General features: G+C 44.8%; 1 long non-coding RNA gene across 1 annotated transcript; it reads left to right on the forward strand.

The window, feature by feature from the left end:
- Positions 1-5,600: 5,600 nt before the first annotated feature.
- Positions 5,601-8,221, forward strand: LOC125965546 (uncharacterized). The gene is made up of 2 exons (XR_007479558.1): positions 5,601-7,278; positions 7,990-8,221. It is a non-coding gene; the product is annotated as an uncharacterized LOC125965546 (long non-coding RNA).
- The last annotated feature ends 7,378 nt before the right edge of the window (positions 8,222-15,599 follow it).

The raw sequence follows: 15,599 nt of genomic DNA on the forward strand, positions 1-15,599 counted from the left end.
CATCCAGTAGTTATCTCAGGTCAGCCAGGTGAAGTGAGGCTCACAGGATTTTGGTGAATCTGTGACTCTTGATAAGGAAACATCAAAACCTTTACATATGGATTTCTGGATTTCCTTGTTATAATTTTAGGCATAGAAATTACATGACTTGGTTATGAAAATAAAGGTCACCTAAAAGATCCAGAGTATATATATCTCCATTTGTTTAGATTATCATCTAAAATAAGACATTTAAAAGTATTTTTGAGGAACCTGGGCTCATTGAGAACATGTCTACAGGCCTCTGGGAGTTTGAGAATCCTGAAATCGTTTGTATCAGTGGAAATAATTGGGAGCTCCATCTCTCCCTCCCAGGGTTTGGAGATTCCCGTAAAATGTCAGATTGACCCACCAACCTTGATTGGATGGTTAGCCTAGCAAATCTATTGTAATGACCAGTTACAAACGTTATCTGAAAGGACTTTCTTCTTGTAGGACATGTTTAACACTTAAAAGATTATACAAAATACTGTCCCTGCTTTCTGATAGCTTGTAATCCTGCTGTCATCACCTACTAAATGTCAAAATTATAATAGTAAAAATCAGAAACAGAGGAAAGGACCATTGTGAAAATAAAATTCAGTTAAAAATTTATACGAAATAAATGAAAATCCCAGCAATGTTTTAAAAACAGAAGTTGACAGTCTGATTCTAAAATCTCTATGAGCTGCAAAGGGCCAGAAAAAGCCAAGACATTGTTAAAGAAGAACAACTAAATAAGAGAAACTACTCCATAGAAGCAAAATGCAATACAAAACTACAGCAATTAGGGCAGTAATAATGAAACAAGAATAAAAAATAATAAAAAATAGACCTGTGGAAAAGACCAGAGCCCCCAAACCAACCCAGACATGTGCCTATATGATATATGACAAAGGAAGTACTGTAGATTAGTGATAAAAATACATTAAAACAAAATAAAGGTGCTGGGTCATTTGGATAGCCACATGTAAAAAGGCAAGTCTTGAAATCGATCTTATATCATCCACAAAAATTAATTCCAGAAAATGTAGCTGTTTGTTGGGGGGTTTTTGGCCACAACATGCAGTTTGTGGGATCTTAGTTCCCCAACCAGGGATCTAACCTGCGTCCCCTGCATTGGAAGTATGGCATCTTAACCACTGGACTGCCAGGGAAGTCCCTGGAAAGAATGTAGCTTTAAATGTGAATGTTAGAAAATAAACTTTCTTAAGATCAATTTTTTTTATGATCTAGAGGTAGGGAAAGAATTCTTAAACAGATCACACACACACAAAAAAAACCCAGCAGCTATATGGGAAGAGATTGATAATTTGTTTCTTTTGTTTTTTTAATATTTATTTATTTTGGCTGCACTGGGTCTTCGTTGCGGCATGCGGGATCTTCGTTGCAGCGTGCGGATTCTTAATTGTGGCATGCATGCAGGATCTAGTTCCCCAACCAGGGATGGAACCCAGGCCCCCTGCATTGGGAGCATGGAGTCTTACCCACTAGACCACCAGGGAAGTCCCCTAGACTGATAATTTGGATCACGCTCAAATTAAGAATTTGTTTATTAAAAGATATCATTAAGAGAGTGAAGAGGCAATCACCAAGTGGGAGTAGATAGAGGCAACACAAAACTGACAAAGGGCTCATGTCCACAATATGTAATGAACTCCTATAAATCAATAAGTAGAAGGCACAATTTAATAGAAAAATGGGTAGAAGACCTGACCATGTAATTTACAAAAGAAGCTATCCAAATGGTCTTCAACTTCCTTTAAAATCATGTAAGTCAAACTAAAATCACAGTGAGATTTTATACACACCCTCTAGAACAGCTGAGATTAGAAAGACTGGCAGCAGCAAGTGTTGGGGAGCAGTGGGATCTCAGTGCAGCTGGGGGAGTCTACTGTGTTTGGCACTGTGTGGTAGATCTGAAAATCAGCATATCCTAGGACCAGGTATTTCACTCCTGGTGTAACAGAACTGCAGGCCCATGTGCCTCAAAAGACATATGTAAGGATGCAGCAGCATTTGTCATAGAAAAAAAACTTGGGAAAAAACTAAATGAGACTCCTGGTTTCCAGCCTGACCTGTCCCTCTTGTCCTCACAACAGGAAAAAAGTGGAACAAACTGAAAATCAATAGCTTTTCTTGGATTCCTCAGAGAACTGAAGTCCAGGGCAAACCGCTACCTCCAAAACTGGGGACAGGGGACTACCAGGAATCGTAGCTCAGCGCAGAAGCTAGCACCAGAGCCAGTACTGGAGAAGGAAAATGTTAATTGGCAAGTTGCTGGAGGCTCAGTGCGCACAAGCTTGAAAATTAAAAATTAAGAGAGGCCAGCCTTACGTAAGGCGCCCCACACTTTTGTGAGCCCACCTCCAGGAGCCCCACTGGCTGTTCAGGCTGAGCGTTAGAGAAAAACTCTCTCCTGCTTTCCACGTTTCCACAGGGGAGGGGAGGGGTAGCCCTTTGGAAATAAGTCCAGAGCATTCTGTTCTTTTTTTAAAATTTTTATTGGAGTATAGTTGATTTACAATGTTGCATTAGTTTCTGGTCTACCGCCAAGTGTATCAGTTATACATATACATATATCCACTCTTTTTTTAATTAATTAATTAATTTATTCATTTTCTTGGCTGTGCCGTGCGGCATGCGGGATCTTAGGTCCCCGACCAGGGATCGAACCTGTGCCCCCTGCAGTGGAAGCAAGGAGTTTTAACCACTGGACCGCCAGGCAAGTCCCTATCCACTCTTTATTAGATTATTTTCCCATATAAATCATTACAGAATATTGAGAAGAGTTCCCTGTGCTATACAGTAGGTCCTTATTAGTTATCTTTTATTTTATTTTTTAAATTTATTTATTTATTTTTGGCTGCGTTGGGTCTTCATTGCTGCGCACGGGCTTTCTCTATTTGTGGCGAGCAGGGGCTACTCTTCGTTGCAGTGTGCGGGCTTCTCATTGCGGTGGCTTCTCTTGTTGCGGAGCACGGGCTCTAGGTGCGTGGGCTTCGGTAGTTGTGGCATGTGGGCTTAGTAGTTGTGGCTCGCAGGCTCTAGAGCGCAGGCTCAGTAGTTGTGGCACACAGGCTTAGTTGCTCCGCAGCATGTGGGATTTTCCCAGACCAGGGCTCGAACCTGTGTCCCCTGCATTGGCAGGCGGATTCTTAACCACTGCGCTACCAGGGAAGCCCCTAGTTATCTATTTTATATACAGTGGTGTGCATGTGTCAATCCCAGTCTCCCAATTTATCCCTCCCCCACCCCCACTTCCCCCCCAGTAACCAAAAGTTTGTTTTCTACATCTGTGACTCGTGTTTTGTAAATAAGTTCACTTGTACCTTTTTTTTTTTAATATAAGCCATATCATAAGCCCTTCCTCAAGGAAACTTTCACCAGAGCCCAACCACCTTGGGAATTACCAGAGCCTCAGAGTCCTGGGGGATGGGAAATGCCCAACTGCAGCCTCCTCTACCCTCCTGTGTCCCCTGAGTGGGGACAGGGGAGTGGAGTGGTCGGCTGAGAAGCACTCTGGCAGGTCACAGCCCTAGGCACAGGCTCACTGCATGGTGAGGTCTGATGGACACCTCACCACCACATCCAAGGGCTCCTGTAGAATCACAGGAGATTATAGTAGGAAGAACTGCAAACCACATTTAAGAAAAAGACTCTAGGAAACCCCAGAGATGATGGGGAGACAAAAACAAGGACACAGGAAATTTCAGCCCCTAACACCTACAACTACAGCAAAGAGCAAACACAGCTTAACTTCTAGCCGTACAAACAGAGCTTCTCACTAAAAGCGTATTTACTTTTACCCAGGACATCATGTCTATCTTTCAACAAAAAGTTGCAAAGTGTACTATATGGCAAAAAACGCAGCTTGAAGAGACAGAGCAAGCATCAGAACCAGACTCAGATATGGTGGAAAATTTGGCATTATTGGACCAGGAATTAAAATAACTATGATTAATAAGCTAAGGGTTCTAATGGAGATAGTGGACACTTGTGAGAACAGGTGGGTAATGTAAGCAGAGAGATGGAAACTCTAAGAAAGAATCAAAAGAAAATGCTAGAAATCAAGAACAATGTAACAGAAATGAAGAATGCCTTTGATGGGTTCATTATCACCTAGACATGGCAGAGGAAAGAATCAGCCTGAAGATACATCAACAGAAAAGTCCCAAACTGAAAATCAAAGAGAAAAAAATGTCACCGCGTCCAAGCTTGCACTGCTCACCGCACGAAAGGCCAATCGATCGAGAGACGAGGTGTTGGGACCACGAATAGTGGCTTTGTTTGGAAAGCCAGCAGACGGGGAATTTCTTCTTTCCTGCAGGCATTCACAGGTGGGCCTGGTCAGGATGTTTCCTGTGAGCTAAACAGTCAGGCACGGGAGGCCAGGTTCCAGGAAATGGGCCATTCTGTATACTTTAAGTTATAGGCAACATCCCTTTAGTAATTAACTTGTAGCAAAAGCAATAGAACCACAAAGGATAAAGTAAAAGAAACAGGTCTAATATGGAGTCAGAGTTGTTCTTCCCTATTACAAAAAGCAGGAAAGAGACAGAACAGAATATCCACGAACTGTGGGAGAATTACAAAAGGTGTAACATACACATAATGGGAATACCAGAAGGAGAAGAGAGAAAGGAACAGAGGAAATATTTGAAGTAATAAAGGCTGAGAATTTCTGCAAATTAGTGATAAACACCAAACCACAGATTCAGGAAACTAAGAGAACACTGTGCAGGCAAATACCAAAAAGATCTACACTAAGACATATTCTAACCGCAGAACAATCAAGGACAAAGAAAATCTTGAAGAAAACAGGAAATAAAGACCTTACCTCTAGTGGGACAAGGTAAAATTCCATCTGTCTCACGAATCATGCAAGCAAAATAGAAAAAACTCACCAACTTAGAATTCTGTATCCAGTGAAATTGTCCTTCAAAAGTAAAGGGGAGGGGCTTCCCTGGTGACGCAGTGGTTGAGAGTCCGCCTGCCGATGCAGGGGACACGGGTTCGTGCCCCGGTCTGGGAAGATCCCACATGCCGCCGAGCGGCTGGGCCCCTGAGCCATGGCCGCTGAGCCGGCGCGTCCGGAGCCTGTGCTCCGCAACGGGAGAGGCCACGACAGTGAGAGGCCCGCGTACGGCAAAAAAAAAAAAAAAAAAGTAAAGGGGAAATAGACATTCTCGGACGCACAACATTGAGGGAGACACGCCCCGACTACTGGAGGACCCGGCAGACTGAGTCAGTGCTGTGCCTGGGCTACACGTGGGAATCGGTCCAGGACGCACTGATGGGCTTGAGCATGACGAAGTGACGACCACCTGTCCGCTCCTGGGCTACAGGACACCCCAGCTGGAGGGCTGCACCGTCCCCATGAAGCCCCGCCCTCAGCCGACCCACTCACAGCCGCAGTCCTTCCCCGGCCTGTGAGCTTGTGCCCTAAACCTCGGGCTCCACAGCCTCCCGGGCTCAGGGTTGTGGCCTCTGGTTGGTGACACTGTGTCTCTCGAGTGGCCAGTTCGGTCGTGGGAGAGATGAGACAAGCAGCCACGGTGGGCAGCACTTTTCAGAGTTCCTTGTGAATTAACTTGTCTGCAGTCCCCTGAGTCCTTCTCTGCACAAGCAGGGCAGGGCCCCAAGCACAAATTCTACCTGGAAGAAAAATGGAGCTGTCCAGAGTGCTGGAATCGCTGCGCGTGACGGAGCCCTGTTCAGCTCAGAGGACAGTGCCCTGCAGGCCTGGGGTGCACTAGCGCCCCAGGAGTCACAGCATTAGGAGGAGCCTGATCCAGATCTAACAGGAGGGCGGTGGCTCAGGGCAGCCTCCCTGCTCCTCTCTGCTCCTTACGAGCTGGAGGGCAGACACGGAGTGATAAGCCTTCGGCCTGAGCTGTCTGTTTAAAAGTCACTTGTTAAAGTGGAAGAGCCCCTTTCCCCTGGCCAGTCCTTTCCTATTTTGTACAAGTTAATTTATCCAAGTCGTTAATATTTTGACTCCTGAGGGAATATTAGGAGCTGGGTACGTAAATACGGATGATAAATATTTGTTAAACAAATGTATTTATTGGGCAGCTACTGTGTGCTTGGATGGTGCTAGAGCTAGAAAGCTGATAAGATACAGTGCTTGTCCTCCAGGAGCAGTAATTAGTGGGAGATTCATTCACAAGTATTTGTTACGTGCCCAGCACCCAGCAAGTAATAAAGAAGCGTCTCTTTACTTTTAGTTGGTGAATGGTGCAGATGAGTGTAGAGGCTGGGCCCTGAACACGGCCTGGGGGTTTGGGAGGTTGTGGGGAGTGGAGGGAAGGTGAGGCTTCCTAAAGGAAGTGAGGATTGAGTGCGTGGGTGGGTGGAAGTGAGCTGGCTGAGGAAGGACGGGATAGCAGGGACCTTCGGAGACCCGGCCCTGACAGAGCAGAATGTACCTGTCAGGAGTGCATTTAGCAGTGAGCTGTGTGCGTGGTGAAAACAGTATTCTGTTCACCTGGAAAGGTAGGTGGAGGTAAGTTCTGCGCTGCTGGGGTCCAGCAGAGGCACACAGCAGCTCCACGTGCCTTCCTGAGTTGCCCGGAACATAGACATTAACTGAGATTTCAGATGCATGAACTCAGTGCTTTCCATAGATGTTCTGTAGGACACAAGGTGCTTGGATATTAATAAGTGCCACGTGATAAATAGGTCCTAGGGTCAAACTGGTTCAGAAGATGCAAATACCCACTGTGAATCTCTAGAGAGGGTAAAGCCTTCAATTTTCCAGGTGGTCCGGGGAGATTTTCACCTGAGCCTCTTGAGAAACAAGCGCTCAGAGTACACGCTGGGGATGGCCGTGTCGGCACCCAAGTGGCAGGGATGCTGCGTGGCAGGTCTCGTGGTTCTGATTCTCCCTGAAGATGCACTGCTCCCCAAGATCTGCACAGCTAGAGGCAGGCTGGAGGGAGGTAGCTGCAAAGCACTAATGATGAGAAGACCCGCAAATGGAGAGTGAAAGAAGGCGACCGGTTGACAACTTCAGTGTTACCCACAGCTCCTCTGTTGTGTGCTGGGTGTTGAAAGCCCTTCAGCTCTCAAAGTACCAGCTCTACCTGATGGCTGGAAAGCATCTGCCCTTTCTTCTCGCGTTTCTTTGCATTCTTCTGACCTCTTAAGGCAGTGCAGAGACTGGCATGGCTATTAAAGTCAACAACTATTTTTATAGGTGGAACGTTGGTTGGGAGAAAGGACTTCTTGATTGGAATAGGAAACACTGACTGGCAAGTAATTGTACATCTTTTGGTCCCTCGACACTTGAGAAATTTGTGCTTTCTAAGAATGGTGGTTTTCAGAGGAAAACTAGCTAAATTTTTTAGTGAAAGCTACTTAAGGGTCATTTCTCATCCATATTATAAATGTCAGGGTTATCAGCAAGTGTAGGTCTTTCCTGGAGGATCTGACCCACGCTTGGGCTTCAAAGGGAGGAAAAGGAACAGATTTCTCCTGATTTCATAGAGCATCTGTTCTTGGGTCACCTGTACAAAATCATCGTTGCCCCAATTACTCTTCTGACGTCAGTATTAATTTCAATGTCATGTGATTTGCAGTTTTCATGATGCTCATGTCTTTTTAAGATTCTGTATGAAAAAAGGTTCTTACAGATCACATAGGATTGTGAGTCAGTCTTCATGTGTTCTTGCTGAGTTTGTAGACGTCGCCTTTAAGGGACGTCTCTCAGGATGGGGAGGACTTGGACTTGAGCAGAAGGGAGGTAACCGTGTGAGCAAATGGAGGTGGGAGTGTGGGGTGGGTTTGGGGTGGAGTTCTTGTGTTTATTTATCGTTCCCTCTTATCACAATTGATCCCTCGGTGCCTTGAAGGAGCCAAGGTTAGGACAGTGCGGGGGTGGTGGGTGACAGCATTCAGAAAGAGAAATGTATAGAGAGCAAAGTTTGTACTAACCTTTGTTGTATCTACTTCATCTCCATTCGGTAGATGTCTTCTGCGTTTCGTGTATACTCCAGAATCATTCTTCATCCATATGGAAGTCTTTCGTGTAAATTGCTTAAATTTTGAAAGTTATCCTATCTCTAAAATCAAATCTGGTTGGATGTTGCAACCTCCAGCCACCACCTTTCTTCTCCCGCCTAAGTCTTCACACACTCATCCTTAGGAAGTTCTGTATCATTTTCCTAAAATCATTAATAAAATGTAATTAAATACTTGCTCAGCTGCTTAAAGATGTGCAATATTGCACAAAAAAATAGAGCTACTCAAAATTTACGATGTGAAGGGAAGTAAAATCTTGCATTATTTTCGATTAACTCTTAGTGTTGAAACCTTGTGTCTCCCATGTGTGAGGTGAAAAATCTGAGAAATTCACTAGTTTTAAAAGTGTCATTTGGGAATTCCCTGGCAGTCCCGTGGTTAGGACTCGGTGCTTGCACTGCTGTGGGCCCAGGTTGGATCCCTGGTCGGGGAACTAAGATCCCATAAGCCACATGGCACGGCCAAAAAAAAAAAAAAATGTCATTTAAGGGGGAAGGAAATGAAGGCCTGTGTTGATCTGGGTGTGTGATGATTCACACCTCTCTTTCTGGCTTGCAGTTTGAGGGCTGGGGAGTGATGTTTTTATTCTGGGCAGGTCTCTCTGAGAATAAGCACAGTACGTTAACAAGGCAAGAAAGTCTCAGAATCCCGCTTTCTTCTCCCTTTCTCCAAATGAGCTAATGACTTATCATTAGTGCATTCCTCCTTCACATTTTCCCTCTCTTTGCAGATGCTGTCACAAAGTTCTTCTAACCCCCCCTTCGGTAAAGTCAGACCGTTGGCATCCACTCCTGAGATGCCAGCTTACATCTCCCTGCCCAGGGCTCAGCCACCACAGCCAATCCCCTGAGCCCCGTGTGCTTGGCCTCTGTCCTCTCAGACCGTCCCCAGGCACAGGGGACAGATCTCAGGCGGGGTGGACCTGAGCTTTGTCCAGAGTCAGACTGCTTGGTGAGGCCACCAGAGAGTTCTGGAAGGTCCCTTGATTGAAGATTTTGTGGTGGGTTTTGTTTGTTTTTTTAAATTAATTTATTTGTTTTTATTTTTGGCTATGTTGGGTCTTCGTTGCTGTGCGCGGGCTTTCTCTAGTTGCAGCGAGCGGGGGCTATTCTTTTTTGCGGTGCACGGGCTTCTCATTGTCGTGGCTTCTAGTATTGCAGAGCACGGGCTCTAGGTGCACGGGTTTCAGTAATTGTGGCACACGGGCTCAGTAGTTGTGGCATGAGGGCTCAGTAGTTGTGGCTTGCGGGCCCTAGAGCGCAGGCTCAGTAGTTGTGGCGCATGGGTTTAGTTACTCTGCAGCATGTGGGATCTTCCCGGACCGGGGCTCGAACCCGTTGTCTCCTGCATTGGCAGGCAGATTCTTAACCACTGCGCCACCAGGGAAGCCCCTCGTGGAGGGTTTTTCAGCATGCCCTCTAGGCTGAGGTGCTACCCTTTGGGGGCATGGACTTTCTCCTTGAATATGGCCAGCACGGTGCCCAGCACATAACACTGCTCATGAAACAGCATTTCCCTCTTTTTCCTGCAAGGGAGTTCCAGAAAAAGAACCACAAGGAAATTTCAGAAGAGAGACCACAATGTACAATTGAGGTAGATCAGGAATGTTTTGTGGTTGAGGGTGATTTGAACCAAGAATCGAAGCATAGGCACCTTCGTTCACCAGATTCTATAGTCTCCCTGGTATAGTTCAGGTACTGCTACAGGATAAGAATGTAATAGTGACGAAACAAACACAAGAGTTTGCAGTCTGGTGAGTCAGACAAATGTTCACCAAATAATTGCGTAAATAAATATAGATTTAATTGGAAAGTGACCTAAATGTCCAGTGAATATGGGGAAGTAAAGTATAACATGTTTTTATATTTTTTTCTTGAAATACAGTTGATTTACAATATTGTGTTAGTTTCAGGAGTAGAGCAGAGTGATTTTTTTTTGCAGATTATATTCCATTATAGGTTATTACAAGATATTGGGTATAGTTCCCTGTGCTCTACAGTAAATCCTTGTTGTTTATTTTATGCATAGTAGTGTGTTACTGTTAATCCCATGCTCCTAATTTGCCCCTCCCTTCTCCTTCTCCCCTTTGGTAACCATAAGTTTGTTTCCTATGATACGACATGTTCTTTGGATTTAATATTATATAGCCATTGAAATTGTTTCAAAGAATTCTGAAGTGATTGCAGTAACACTGGTTATTTAAAAAGGGGTGTATAAAAGCATAGAGTGTAATCTCTATTTTACAAAAACAAATGCATGATTGCCTCTGCACGGGAAAGTTGGTTATAGCACATTTTTCTTGTTTCTAGAGGTAGGCTTGTAGTGATATAAACTTCCTTCTTAGAACTGCTTTTGCTGCATCCCATACATTTTGGGTCATTGTATTTCCATTTTTATTTGTCTCCAGGTATTTCTTGATTTCTTCAATGACCCACTCGTTGTTTAGTAGCATGTTCAGACTCCACACGTTTGTGTTTTTGCAGTTCAAACACACTCTAACCACCCTACATTTCACTCCCCAGGGGAGTCCCAGTTGGCCCCTGCCTCTCGGGGAGGCTGTCCAAGATCGGTAAGTGGGTCTGACCCAGGCTCCTTTCCGATTACTGCCTCTGCACTGGGACTTGGAGTGTGTGAGATTTTGCACATGCCCTTGAAGAGGGGAGTCTCTGTTTGCTACAGCCCTTTGGCTCTCCTGAACATAAGTGCCACTGGTTATCAAAATCAGATGTTCTGGGGGCTCATCTTCCCCAAGCAGGAACCCCAGGCTTGGACCCCTTTCTCCTTGGGGAGAACCTCTGCAATTCTGAAAATCTTCCCATTCAATTCTGAAAATCTTCCCATTCTCCCTTGTGGGAGAACCTCTGCAATTCTGAAAACTGGGGCATGTGTCTGACTATATTGCATCTCCTCCTATCCATCTCACCATGGTTCTTTCTTTATGTCTTTAGTTGTGGGAAATCTTTTCTACTGGTCTTCAGCTCATTCTCATAGATAGTTGCTCTGTAAGTAGTTGTAATTTTGATGTGTCTGTGGGAGGAGGTGAGTTCAAGGTCTTCCTACTCAGCCACCTGGGCCACCCTCTCTGGTGGGTGTCTCAAAATCTGGGGGGTTTTTTCCCCTCCATCAAAGGGGACAGGAATTGTTGACGTACTGCTTTCTAGAGTACTTAAAGCAAATATGTTTCCAGTTTGAATATTACGGCTAATGAAATTACCAGAGTGATGCGTTCTTAATTTTGCTCCTTGATGCTAAGTGCACGTGACAGGTCTGCTGAGTGTTGCCCCTTTGCCATCCAGCGGCAGGCGGGGACTCACGGGGACTCGCGTGACCCCAGCTGCTCTGCCTGCCTCCCTGGGAAGGGGCTGCGTTCAGCTGTGTCCTCCCTCCAAGCTTCAGGAGCCCAAGGCTCACTCTGTTGCTGAAAAATAGGAACCACAAGCATTTCTGGTGGTTTACTGTAAGGTGCAGTGATCTTCCTACAGCTCAAGGAACAGGTTCTAAAAAACAAGTATCAGGTAGAACAATTTTGCACACATTTTCAGGTTAACCATGAAAAAAAAATGTTCACTTGTTTAAGAAAATGCCACGATTTATGCTTTGTGATAAAAATTGTTTAATGATTATTAATTGTCAAGCACCATGACCAAATATTTCCGATATACGCAATGTATGTGATGGACACATTAGTAACGGAACAATCAGTACTCTAATACAAAAATATCAAGAATAGGCAGTTTTAAAAAAGAAATTTAAAACTCTAATTAAAATATGAAAAGATTTTAAACATCATTAATAAGAAATAAATATAAAAGCATACATATTAAAGGATCAGATTGGCAGAGATCAAAAAACACACAATACTCAGCATCAGGAAGGAACTGGAAATGTGACTTCTTACTATCAGTGGGAATACCCATAGATACATTTCTGTAAGGCTGCTTTCCAAAATATTATGACAACTTAGAAGATGCACATGCTTTTTTGACATGACGGTTACCTTCGTCCAGGATTGCTAAGTACGGCACTATTTATTTCACGTGACCATGAGTGGGGAGCTTACCGGGCCCGGTCCCTCTGAGCTGTAACTCACTGGATTCAGGGCTTACACTTAGCCCCAGGGGAAGCCCAAGTTGCTGTGCTGGTGACCGAAAGGACATTTATTCTGGACAGAACGATCGCAGATTCTAGAGCAGGGGCCCTGACATGTTGTCAGAAGGAACACTTCTCACTTCCTTCCATCAGATCACTAACATCTGCGCAGGGCCGTCCTGGCAACTCAGCAGATGAAGGCTCACGCCCGTGGCTCCCTCTCCAGGGCTCAAACGGCTGCTTTGAAATCTTCCTGCAGATCCTTATCTAGGGCAAATCCCGTTTCTCCACCCCGTCTGGACTAGAGATCGGCTGGGCCTGAGGCTGTGAGGAAACAGCAGGTTCCTCCTTTTCTCCCTTCTTTACCACCTTTGTTAAAGCTTTGAGTTCCAGGGACAGCAGCCTTGTCACCCCGCTCCGTTTTGGAACCTGGGCCACATGGACACCCCGAGTGTGTCCCGCCCCACCAAGAACGCTGTTTGCTCTGTTGATGTGAGTGTCTCTATACACAAGTGCCCTCAGATGCTCAGAGTAGCGAGTGTGGTTATTGTGGTGTGGACTGTGTTGTCACGAGGCAGAATTTGGGCCTGGAGACCTACTTACATACACTTGCACTGATTTACATACCAGCCCCTGACAAGTCACTCCTGGGGAGCACATGGTTATTGTGGTGTGGACTGTGTTTTCACGAGGCAGAATTTGGGCCTGGAGACCTACTTACATACACTTGGCACTGATTTACACACCAGCCCCTGACAATCACTCCAAATACTTGTCTACGAATTCAGCTATATGGTGCAGCCAGCCACCGTTGTAGCCAGATCTGCTATTACGGGCTTCACACATACGAAGTACTGAGTAGATCTGTCAAAAGGTAATCGTGATAATAATAAATTAGGGCTTCCCTGGTGGTGCTGTGGTTAAGAATCCGCCTCAGGGGACACGGGTTCGAGCCCTGGTCCGGGAAGACCCCACATGCCGCGGAGCAACTAAACCCGTGCGCCACAGCTACTGAGCCTGCGCTCTAGAGCCCACGAGCCACAACTACCGAGCCCGAGTGCCACAACTACTGAAGCCCACGTGCCTGGAGCCCGTGCTCTGCAACAAGAGAAGCCACCACAATGAGAAGCCCGCAGACAGCAATGAAGACCCAACACAGCCAAAAATAAATAAATAACTTTAAATAAAATAATAAATCAGCTCAGGCAGCTCACAAATACAGCTGCCAGTAGCTGCTCCTTAGCCCTGGTTCCTTGTGCTGGAGCGACATCTCAGTCAACATTCTCTAGGGAAACTGCCTTTCTAACCCACCGCAGAAAAACAAAGAAGGAAAAGAAACTACCATTTCTTTACTGCCTTTCATCTGGTAGGCACTGTCCTAGTGCTGCAGTTATTTCCCATTTCTTTCTATTACTTAATGTGAAATCTGCATAGTTTGTGTAGTTGGTTGGAGAGGAGAACACACAGGAAAGATCACGTGGATTGTGAAGCCTGCCTGGAGGGCTTGCAGTGCACAGTCTGCACCACTGCAGTGCAGCTCTTCGCTGACCTGAAACCACAGATACTACTGAACCCTATATATACGTTATGAGTTTTTTCCTATACCTACACACCTATGACAAAGTTTAATGTATAAGTTAGGCATGGTAAGAGATTAACAGCAATAACCAATAATAAAATAGAACAATTATAACAGTATACTGTAAAAATGTTATGTGGATGTGGTCTCTCTCTCAATGTATCTTATCGTACTGTACTCACCCTTCTTCTTGTGTCTGGGTGACGAGATGAAGTGAGGTGAATGGCGTAGGCATTGTGACATAGCATTAGGCGACTACTGACCTTCTGACCATATGTCAGAAGGAGGATCGTCTGCTTCCAGTGATCCTGGATTCTCAGCCGTGATGATGTGGATGGTTGGGTGCCGGGAGCAGACGATGTCCATGGCGGGGGAACCCAGGCGGAACGGAGCCGGACAGGAGAGATTTCATCACGTTACCCAGAATGGTGCCCAGTTTAAAACATGAATTTTTTATTCCTGGAATTTTTCACTTAATATTTTTGGACCGTGCTTGGCCATGGGTAACTGAAACTGCTGAAAGCGAAACCACAGCTAAGGGCGGGGGACTACTGTACCATTTTCCAATAAAAAGAGTCAGGGTTTCTTGGAGAAAAGGCTAATTCTGGCACTGAGGTGGAAGATACAAGATGAGCCTGGAGCATCTTAATAATGCCAGAAACTAAGAAACTGCTTTTTTAAAAAAAGTATGGAAATGTCAAAAAAAAAGCTGACCTGGAAGAGCTCCCAATGGCTCAAACTGGAACAATGTGAGCCAGCATTGGATTATTACCCAGAGGGCGCAGTCGTCACCAGATACGCCAACAATAATGACCGTAGGCGAGATTTGGTCCTGAATGCAAACATTCCGAGGGAAACTTAAAGGAGACACAGTATATTGGCCTCAGATATTTCCCCCAAATATTTATTAGTAACTTTTTATCTTATTTTCTTTAAAAGACCTATGAGTGTTCAAAGCAAAAGTTATAACATTGTATCGTGGGGTTTATGACTTGCAGATGTAAGATGTATGTCAACAGTAGCACAAAGGATACAGAGAGGTTTTTATAATGTCCACGTCTGAAAATAGTACACTATTAGTTCTAAGTGGATTGTAATATGTGAAAGATGCATATTGTAACCCCTGGAACGACCAGTAAAACAATGCAAAGAGGTGTCGCTTAAATGCTAGTAAAGGAATTAAATGGAATACAAAAAGTGTTCGTACAAGCATGCTCATAGACCCTTGGGCCAGAGTCGCCCAAACCAGCAAGTAACCCAAATATCTATACATAGAAAAATGTATCAACAAACGGTGATATGTTTACACAGGAGAATACAACTCAGAACTTAAAGGAGCAAACTACAGGGGCACACACTGCGGATGAATCTATAAACACACTGCTGAGTGAGACAAGCTGGCCGTGACGCATTATTGTAGGATGACAGGCAAAATGAACCCGTGGTGATTGTAGGATGACAGGCAAAATGAACCCGTGGTGAAAAAAAATCACAAGAGCGTTTGCTTGTGCGGGGAGAAAAAAATTGCCTGGGAAGGAACTTGAGGGAATTTTCTGGAGGTGATGAAAATATTCTGTTCTTGAAAGGGGTGACGTATACATGGGTGCATTTATTTCTCACAGTTAATGTCTGTGCCTTTCAATGTATGGACCTCTTACCTCATGAAAAAGAAAAACAATTGAAAAAAAAGTGAAGGGTGGGTAGTAGCTTGAGGTATTGATGAAAGAGAAATAGCAGATAATTAGGAGTCACTGAAGCTGGGTGACAGGTCTCTTATAGCATTTTGCTATTCTGTAAATGCTTAAAATTTTCTGTAACAAACTGCTTTTATCAAAAACGGAAATTGGTCTACGGTGTTAGCCGGTGAGGTGTTGGTTTCTTCGTGGAG

Source organism: Orcinus orca, chromosome 10, assembly GCF_937001465.1.
Source record: "Orcinus orca chromosome 10, mOrcOrc1.1, whole genome shotgun sequence".
Lineage (NCBI taxonomy): Eukaryota > Metazoa > Chordata > Mammalia > Artiodactyla > Delphinidae > Orcinus > Orcinus orca.